Consider the following 11314-nt stretch of genomic DNA (forward strand, 5'->3'; position numbering starts at 1 on the left):
GGATTGATTAACTAAACTAGGTCTAACGTGAAAATAAATTTTTCATGTCTTTGATGAGACTCCTAAAAAAATTAAAATTTAAAAACAAACAGAAAAAGAAAATGGGACTTCTATACAATTAATCAATTAATTTGATGTAACTTATCTCTTCTTTACACAAAAAGGAAAAAAAAAGAAGAAGAAGAAGAGGAAGAAAAGAGCTGTGTTGACATAAAATTCTAATGAAAATGATTAAAATTTGTTGTCTTACGCAAATTCATATCAATGTTAGTAACAAAAAATAATAATAATGGAAGATGATGATGATAAAAGAAAATAAGTATCTTGTCATATTTAATATTTTTAATTAAATAATGTTTTAGAAAATAAAAGTAAAATTCTTCAGTTTTATATCAATATAAATGAATCTCTCTTATGATTATCTGCATATGTACAAATATCATGAAACTCATATATTAGATAAAAACCTTCTTTCTTAACTTTACTCATTTATCAAATAAAATATTTTTGGTTTTTGGTTTTTCCTAAAGCATTTATGTTCAATAGATATTCAAATATAGATACGAAAGTAATATATGAAGAAGTTAAAAAAAAAAAAACGAAAATAAGCATACCCATGTCTAATCTATACTAACATGCATCCAAGTCCCGATAACATAGCTTATGATTAAGCACCAACTACATATGCATTTATGCAAACATGAAGAAACTCGTGCATCAGATCAAGTGTTCTGAATTTGACTCTTCTTCCAAGTAGAAGGTTATGCAGCCAAAAATGGATATTGAGGTAGGATTCTCCACATATACGAGGAAAAAAAAAGGTCTTCTCATATCCAATACTAATTTTTGAATACATAACTCATGACATGAATTACATCTTCATATGCATACAAACATCAAGAAATTAGTACATTAGATTAATTATTCTAAGTTGTACTCAATTTTCATATCAAAATTTGAAATATGATTCTTCAAATATATATAAAAAAAACTTAAAATAAAAAGCATTCTTATATCGGATACACACTAATATCCGATTTTGAATCCTAACAACATATGTCACGACTAAGCATGACTTGCATATACACAATACACTCATAGATTAGATAGATTATTAGGTATTTTACTCATCTCTCAAGTAGAAGATTTTGGGCTATTTAGGTTCTATAATTTCCACAGTCCCTTCCAACATCTTAGCAACCTTCCCTATTGATGGCCTCACTTCTGGCAGGTCTTGGAGGCACCAAATGGCCATATTCACCATTCGGTCGACAAAATCAAAGTGCAGTCGATTATCAAAACAATGCTTGATTTGTCGATCCAAGATGTCATCCACTTTCATATCTTTGAACACCTTACCGAATGCCCACCTTGGGAGATACAAATCTTCACTATGAACCAATGATCCTTGTATATTACTACTTCCAACCCCACTCACAAGTTCTAATAAAACCATCCCAAAGCTATAAACATCAGCCTTCGGCGTTATGGGGTCAGGTTTGAGCCACTCTGGTGCCATGTAACCACGGGTGCCTCTGGCCATTGACATGCTAACCATATCTTCCTTTTTCCTCAGCTTTGCCTTGTAACACCCCAAATCCGGTCTAAACGTTATGACCGAATCTAGCGATGTCACATTGTAACACCCCTTACCCGTATTCGCGTCGAAATAGGGTACGAGGCATTACCAGAACATATACACTTATAAACATGTTAAACAGAGTTATAAAATTTCATTCAAATTTAAACTCTTCAAATTTTTAACATGATTTTATAAATCTTCACGTTATAACTTCAAAATACTATATTTGTAACAAATAGGGCTTCTGAGACCCAATACATACTCATGCAATTCAATACTTCATTTCTTTCCACTCCTGTTTCCTATGCATATCACACAAGATATAAACATTACACTCAACCATAGTCGCAAGCTAGTCTTTTTGAAGACTAACCACATGATAAACCATTTTAATAAAGATTACAAACTTTAAACCTTACCACCCTTTTATGACCACAAGCATATTTCCATCTAGACATTTACCATCTCAATGCATAATTTTATAAATTTAATGTGGCGTAATCCAGCCACAACTTGGCCAAAGCCTAAGCATACACACCAAACATGCTAGCCAAATAAACATATAGTATAAGCATTATAAGCATGGATAAGTACCACATTTATTTATGTATCAAACTTATCAACATGAGTTAATTCATAAACCATTTCTGACATTGCTACATACCAAATCATATGCCAAGTATACCACAAACACATACTATGAAATTTTAATTTTCTCACATGAACTTTAACTATAACTAATAATGGACAATTATAAACATAATTTCTTTTCAATCGCTTATCGATTATAATCGAGCATATGGCCAATTATACACAAATCATTCATATGTTCTTCCAATTTTCCTCCTCCTCCTTTCCATTCCACATTCTTAATGTGTATAACACACTTAAACAACATTAACTACAATTTCACTATTCACTCACATGTATATTCAAAGCTGTCTATTCGAGTCATAATCACTAAATTATTTTTACCCAGAGCTATAGAACTCCAAATTAAGATTCGTAAATTTTTCCTGAAACTATATTCACATATCTTCTTACCATAAAATTTTCAGAATTTTTAGTTTAGCCAAATAGTACAGTTTATTCTTTAACGTTTCCCCTATTTCACTGCTAGACAGTTCTGACCTCTCTTCACTAAAACTTAATTATCTCATTTTACAAAATTTGGATATTGTTTCTGTTTGTTTCTCTTGAAAATAGATTCACTAAGGATTCTAAACATATAAACTTTATCTCATAATTATTTTTTTACAATTGTTTACAATTTTCCAAAGTCAGAATAGGCGATTCTGAACTCATTCTGACTCTGCCTAACCAAACTTCAAATATCTCAAAATATATAACTCTTTTGCTTGCTCTGTTTCTTTTATGTGAAAATAGGCTCATTCCGATTCAATTTAATATATTATTAATCCTCTAATTCAATCTTCACTATTTTTGGTGATTTTTCAAAGTCACACAATTGTTGCTGTCTAAACTGTTTTATTTCTAAATGTACTCTTTCATAATTTCACTTTTTCACTTTCAATCACAATTCAATTCAAAATTCACTTTTCCATTTCTATGTCGATATTCAATTCAATTCCACACCTATATTCATTATTCAATTACACTTAGTCAATTTCCCGATGAACACTTCGGAATAATAACAGATACTCGGTGGATGCAGCACATAGCAACCACCTTATTAATCAATGATGTCTGGTGGAATCAGCACATAGCAACCACCTTACTAATCAATGATGTTCGGTTCATATAGTAGCGTGCATATAGTACTACACATGTGACCATTACCATCCAATACACGTAGTAGCCTGCACATAGTACTACACACGCGATCGAAACTATCCGGTACGCATAGTAGCCTGCACATAGTATTACACATGCGACCTATCATTCCAGTACACGTAGTAGCTTGCACATAGTACTACACACGAGACCATCACTTTCACTTTTACATAGTGGCCTACACATAATCCGTGCCACACATGTGATCATTTCTGTCACTTCATTCGTATCCCTTTTTATTCCAAAGGTTCATTCGGGAATTTTTCACTTTTTCTCACTTTTCTTTTTATCCATCAATTTCAATTTCTCGTCTTTCTTGATTTATAACAATACATTTAACTTATATAACCTTCACACTATTCATTCCAGTCCCAAAATCATACTTTGGCAAAATTACGTTTTTTGCCCCTAAAGTTTCACAAAATTATGATTTTGCCCCTAGGCTCGTAAAATAATTTTTATTCAATTTCCTTGCATTTGCCCCTAGGCTCGTAAAATAATTTTTATTCAATTTCCTTGCATTTTAGGCCTAACTGAACCATTTTTATAACTATAGCAGTCCACAATACTCACTTATTCAAACACTTGTGACATATTTTATAACTTTTACAAATTAATCCTTTTAGGCATTTTCATCGAAAATTACTTAGTACAAATCGTTTATCACACTCCAAACATTCATATTCTTCCATAAAACATCAAAATATATGCATATCATTCATGGGTAAATTTTTAAACACAAACCCTAGTTCAAAACAATGGTAAAAATAGGTAAATCTTGTTACGAGGATTTCAAAAACGTAAAAATATTAGAAACGGGGATAGAACGGACTTACAATCGAGCTTGGAAGCTTGAAAAACCCTAGCCATGGTTTCTCCATGCAATTTTCGGCCTAGGGGTTGAAGATGGACAAAAATTGACTTTTAATTTTGTTTTTAATTCATTTTAATAACTAAATGACCAAAATGCCCTTAATGAAAGACTTTGGAAACATGCCTAACCATACCCATTTTTGTCCAACTCAACCAATGGTCTAATTACCACATAAAGACCTCCAATTTAAAATTTCATAACAATTAGACACCTCTAACATATAGAACTCAACTTTTACACTTTTTACAATTTAGTCCTTTTGACTAGATTGAATGCCCAAACGTCAAAATTTTCGAATGAAATTTTCACGAAATCATTTTGTGAAATCGTAGACCATAAAAATATAATGAAAATAATTTTTTTTCTCGTCGAATTTGTGGTCCCGAAACCACTATTCCGACTAATCCCAAATTCGGGTTGTTACAGGCCTATCCAAAATCCGATATTTTCAGGCAAAAATCATCCCCTAAAAGTATGTTTTCTGGCTTGATGTCGTAATGTAGCACCCATTCTAAGCATTCTTCATGCAAATACACAACTACACATGCCATATCGAGTGCGATTCTGTATGGGATGTTCCAATCAAGTATTGGCTTCAGCGAATCGGTGCTTCTCAGGTTGATCACTTCTTGCTTGTCTAAAGATAGGATATGACTTGCAGGGAACAAGTATTTATCGAGAGAACCATTATGCACATGCTCGTAGACAAGGATTCTTTGGCCTTTTTCAGCACAAAATCCCCATAGTCTAACCAAGTTCAGATGGTACATACGAGCAATAATTGTCACCTCTGCCCAAAACTCTGTATCACCACCGGTTACATTTTTCAAGCATTTCACAGCAACAACACGATGATCGCCTAATTCCCATTTATAAACATCACCAAAGCCCTCTTTCCCAATCGAGTTTGAAAAATTATCTGCTGCTGCTTGGAGTTCTGCATAGGTAAACCATTTAGGCCCATCTGCAGGCAAGAACTCAAGGCTGAAACTTCGAGCCATGTCCCTATACTTGATATATTTCTTCAGGAATCCCTAGAAGAAAAGAACCCCAAAAATACGCCCAGCAACAAAAAGGGTACAAATTATCACTATATTTCGAAGCGTAGTGCTAGATGTTAACTTACTGAAAGAGATAACAGCAAGATGAAAATAATAAGGAAAGGGGAAACTAAGATGATGAGTACACTAATTCATAACCCAAGAGTCTATTTATATAAGCTTTTACATAACAGAAAAACTAAAAATAGCTACTAACAACTAGAGAAAAAATCTAAACAAAATAAATCCATAATTTTCTACCACTAAATCTTTGATGTGCATCAACTATTTGCCTAGAAATAAGGAAAATAATCTGATTTTATTAACAACCAGATTTTATTAATAATCCCTCCTTTAAACTGAAAAACTCCTTAAACTTCAGTTTACTAGTGCCATTCTTCAAACAAGATCTTCCAAAGTGCAAACTCCAATTAACCTCCTCAAATTTTGGAAGGAAAACAATTTGAGGTTTGGTAAATATGTCAGGTAGTTGATCTTCGCTCTTGTAGTACTTGAGATCAATTACCCCATTATTGTTAAGATCTCTCAAAAAATAGTACTTTACATCAATATGCTTGCTTCTACCATGTAATACTGGATTTTTTGAGAGTTTGATAGTTGAATTATTGTCACAGTAAATTGTTGTAGCTCCACTTCTCTTGAACTTCAGCTCCTCCAAGATTTTCCTCAGCCAAATAGCTTGACAAGCACAGGCTGTTGCAGCAACAAATTCAACTTCAGTCATTGACAAAGTAACAATGGATTGTTTCTTAGATGACCATGAAACAGCTTCGATTCCCATCATGAAAACATAACCTGTAGTGCTTTTTCTATCATCCAGATATCCTACAAAGTAACTGTCAATGAACCCAAATAAATCTGAAATTTCACCTTTTCTATAAAATAATCCAAAATCCTTGGTTCCTTACAAGTAACAAAGGATTCTTTTGATAGCCAATAAATGCATCTCTATAGGATTCTCCATAAACCTACTAATCAAACTCACAGAATACATTATGTCAGGTCTTGTACCAGTCAAGTACATTAAGCTGCCAACGATTTGCTTATAAAGAGTGTTGTTCACTTTCTTTCCCTATTTTCTCAACTTCAAACCAAACTCAATTGGGGTGCTTGCTGGATTGCAATCCTTTATATCAAACTTGTTCAAAATATCTTGAACATATTTCATTTGAGAAATAAATATTCCATTAGCTTATTACACTACTTCTATGCTTAGAAAACAATGCATCATACCAAGATCTGACATTTCAAACTCAATCATCATAGACTTCTTGAATTCATTAAACTTGGAACTACAGTTTCCAGTGAAAATAAGATCATCAACATATAAACTCACAATAAGCATTTTCTCTTCATCGCCAGTTTTAATAAAAAAGAGTAGACTCATAAGGACACTTGGTAAAACCAACTTTTAAGAAATAAGCCTCAATTCGACAATACTAGGCACGTGGGGCTTGTTTCAATCCATACTCTTGGAGCTCACCATGTAAAAATGCCGACTTCACATCTAATTGGAAGATAGGCCAAGAGTATTGGGCTGCAAGCGAAATCACCAATCTGATTGTATCATGCCTTGCAACAGGAGCAAAAACTTCTTTGCAATCCACCCCAAACTCTTTCTTATAACCTTTGGCCACTAAGCACGCCTTATACTTGTCAACTTCTCCATTCTCCTTCAACGTTTTCTTGTATACCCATTTGACACCAATTGTCTTGTGCCCTTCTAGAAGCTCAGTCAACTCCCATGTATCATTCCTTTCTATAGCTGCAATCTATTCATCTATTGCCTTTCACCATTTCTACTCCTTTACAGCATTTTCAAATGTTGTTGGATCACAATCTACAAATAAGGCAAAATGGATGATTGGATCTTCAGTCTGCTGATTTAAAGGCTGCTGCCTTTCAAATTCAATTTCAATGTCAACAAAGGTTTAAAAAGGTTGTTGATCATTCCAATTCCAAGTGTTCTCCTCATCAAAAATTACATCCATGCTAATCACGATTTTCTCCATTAAAGGATAAAAATAATTTATATGCTTTAGATGTTTCACTTACACCTAAATAGACACTTCTCTCTTTTGTCATCAAGCTTCTTTCTCTTTGCATCTGGAACATTTGCATAAGCTATGCAACCAAAAATTCTAAAGTGATCTACCGCTGGTCTCCTTCCACTTCAAGCTTCTTCAAGTGTCATGTTTTGAATAGAAAAAGTTGGGCTTCTATTCAAGACATGGATGCTCCAATTTACTGCCTCAGGCCAAAATCGTTTTGGGAACCTTCCACTAGCAAGCATACTGCTCACCATATTCAGTATAGTTCTATTTTTCCTCTCTGATACATCATTTTGTTGGGGTTATATGTTGTGGTAAGCTCTTTTTGAATGCCATGACTTTTACAAAATGCTTCAAATTCCTTGGAGCAATATTCTCTACCACGCTCAAAGCGAAAAGCTTGAATGGTTTTCTCGATTTCATTTTCAACAAGTGCTTTGAAGCTAGTAAATGCATTAAATACTTCTGATTTCTCCTGTAAGAAGTAAACTCACATTTTCCAGGAATAATCATCAATGAAAGTAAGGAAAAAAAATTTACCACCATTAGATGATGGTTTTATTGGCCCACAAATATCTGAATGAACCAATTTCAGCACATGTTTTGTTCTCCAAAACTTTCCTTTGAGAAATTGTTCACGATGTTGTTTGCTAACAACACAATCTTCACACACCTGGGATAGAATAACAATTTGAGGAAGACCATTAACCATCTCTTTCTGTCTAAGAGTCTTTAAACCCCCAAAATTAAGATGGCCATGGCGGAAATGCCAAAGCCATACGTCACCCTTTAGTTTAACCATCAAGCAAGGTTGAACACAATCAATCACCAATGGAAACAACCTGTTGGAACTCATAGGAACCACTGCAATAGCACCTCTAGAAGGATCATAAATTTCACAAACCTCTAGAAAGATCATAAATTTCACAAACACCTTTTGATATTGTAATCACATATCCTTTTTCTTGTAATTGACCAACACTTAACAAGTTACTTTTTAAAGCAAGCACAAAGAAAACATTGGAAATTATCTCTACAAAATCATTCTTGGTTCTTATACTAATATCACATTTTCCCACTACATCAACAATAGATTTATCTCTAAAAGACACAGTAGTGTGAAAGTCTTCATTTAGGTAAGAGAAAGAAGACTTATTACCGCACATGTGATTGCCACAGCCAGTATCCATATACCATAAACATGAGTTTTGTGACTTCTCTTGCTTGTTATGAACTGCCATCAACAAGGTTTCAACTTCTTCTTTTTCTACAAAATTCGACTTTTCTCCCTTTTTCCTTGCTATTAGACAGATTAGTACGACATTCAGAATGATAATGACCAAACCTATGACATCTAAAACATTCTACCTTTGATTTGACAAATTGTTGATCCCACTGTTTGCCTTTACCATTTTGCTCTGGCATGCCTGCCATTATCTTTATTCCAACTGTCTCCTCTACTTCTTCCCCTTCTTCGACCTCTACCTCTTCCTCTAAAAGAATGAGTTGAAGCTTTCAAAGCCTGCTCTATTGAGATAAAAGTTTTGTTCATCTTCTGCTCATGGACCAACAAAGAGCTCTGAAGTTCATCAAGAGTGAGTGCATCAATATCCTTGGATTCTTCTATCGAGCAGACAACATAATCATACTTTGGTGATAAAGACTGCAGTATCTTTTCAACAATGGTTGTGTCATTCATCTTCTCACCATGAAATCGCATATTATTTGCGATTCCCATAGTTCGTGCACAATAGTCTGTAATAGACTCACCAACCTTCATCTAAAGAACCTCAAAGTCCCTCCGTAGGGCCTGAAGCTATGCACGCTTCACTCTGGAAGAACCTTGATATTTTGTCTTCATGGAGACCTAAATATCCTTGGAAGTTTCTTTGCAAAGAATGGTTTCCAGGATCGAACGAACAATAACTTGAAATAAGTAATTCTTTGCTTTCAAATCTTTTAGCTTCAGCCCTTCCAGGTCCTTTTGATGTGCTTCTATAAGCCTTTCTCCATCTGTTGGTGCTACTACACCGTGCTCAATGACTTGCCAATATTCCTTAGACTGCAAGAAATTCTCCATCAGCATGCTCCAATGATCATAGTGACCATCAAAATGTGGAATAGCTGGCTGCACAAAATTTTCAGAAGCCATAGGAACTTTGTCCTCTCACCAAAAACACTCTTCTTTTAACCTGACTCTGATACCACTATTAACTTACTAAAAGAGATAACAACAAGATGAAGATAATAAGGAAAGGGAAAACTAAGATGATGAGTACACTGATTCATAATCCAAGAGCCTATTTATATAGGCTTTTACATAACAGAAAAACAAAAAATATGCACTAACAACTAGAGAAAAAATCTAAACAAAATAAATCCATAATTTTTAACCACTAAATATTTGGTGTGCATCAACTATTTGCCTAGAAATAAGGAAAATAATCTGATTTTATTAACAACCAGATTTTATTAACACTGGATTCTTTCGGTGGTACTGGCAGGGTTATTTTAACAGTACGGGTTGTTTCCAACAAGGTTATCATACCTATGAAATTCGATTCATCAGTTTTGGAATCGTGGACTCGCAAGAAAAATGCAGTCTAGGTACCTGGAGACCAGTATCCGTATCGCAATTGATTGATCTGAAGCACACAATAGCATTTTCCATCGTATTTGAAGTCAAACCCCAGACAATTCGGATTGGCCAAGCATTTCAATTGACAAACCGAGAAATTATGAACTTTGAGATCACTTCCATAGAAATTAACATAATCTAGCTGAAGAAACTTGGTGTTACCATGGTTGTTGTTCCATGGAGTTTTGATCACGCAAGAGTTACTTTCATTGACATTGGTGTTGTTTTTGAATCCTGGTGGGCAAACGCAGAAAGTGGGGTCAGTATTTAAAGCATCGTTCATGCAAATCGCGTTATCCCCGCAGGTTCCATGAACAGTGCACATCTCTTGAACAGCTAACCAAACGACAGTGAATTCACGAGTCTTTATATCAAAGCTTTGAATTCTGAGATTCCCATCGTCATCCAGTGTCAATCTCCGCGACTTGTTTTGTTCATCGAAATCTGAAGAAACCAAAGTAGCTCCATTGTCTTGAGTCATCACTCCATTTGCTTCAAGTTTTATAAACGCATTCTCATTGCTCCAGTACTATGATGAACCAAAAACCAGGCTTTTCCCATCAATGAACTTGAATTTACCATTCTTTGATTGCAACGTCGGCTCTTTTTTTCGGTTAACTATCTGGATAGACAAAATCGTGTCTGTTGGATAATTGAAACTCTCCCAACCGCCATAAACAAGATTACCCTAGTCATCCAACACCAAGCTTGTGGAATTCGGGTTACGAGTGGCTGAAGAACTCCCCGGTAACAAGTTTCGGCCTGATGAAGATTCGATTAAACGAAAAACAACATTGTCGCTGATACCAAGAGAGGAATCATCCGTGACCGGAGAATTAGCATTAGCTGGCCACACGATGGTATTATTTCCAGAAATGTTGTAAACTTGTAATACCAAATGGAGAAAATATAGCGATTTGGAGCAGAGGGTGTTGGCTTAAAACCAGCTGCGAAAACTTTGTTTCGAGAAACGAGGATCTTGTTTTGAGTAGGCCGCCATGGGAAGTCGGATAAGGAGAAAGATCGAGCTTGCTGGGATAAAGATGGTGAAGGGTTTGAGAGAAGGATAGTGATGAAGAAGAGGAAGATGAGAGACATGAGTATTGCTTTCTTTGCTTTGCTAATGAAGATATCTTTTCTTATTGTTTGAATTGCGAGGGAAGTGGAAGTTAGAGCTGGTTAAGGCGCTTTAATGGCTATAAATTCTTCAGTACTTCCATTGAAGCAGGGTGTGGATGGATTGGAGACGAAAATCTTTTCTTTGATGCGCAGAAGACGGGGTGAGCTAGACTAATGGCATGGGAAGGGAACTTC

The 11314-nt window shown here is 34.9% G+C and overlaps 1 pseudogene; it reads right to left on the reverse strand.

Moving 5' to 3' along the window:
• Positions 1-1123: 1123 nt before the first annotated feature.
• Positions 1124-11098, reverse strand: LOC105766978 (G-type lectin S-receptor-like serine/threonine-protein kinase At1g34300; annotated as a pseudogene).
• Between the last annotated feature and the right edge of the window lie 216 nt (positions 11099-11314).

The sequence above is a fragment of the Gossypium raimondii genome, chromosome 5 (genome assembly GCF_025698545.1).
Source record: "Gossypium raimondii isolate GPD5lz chromosome 5, ASM2569854v1, whole genome shotgun sequence".
Taxonomy (NCBI): Eukaryota; Viridiplantae; Streptophyta; class Magnoliopsida; order Malvales; family Malvaceae; genus Gossypium; species Gossypium raimondii.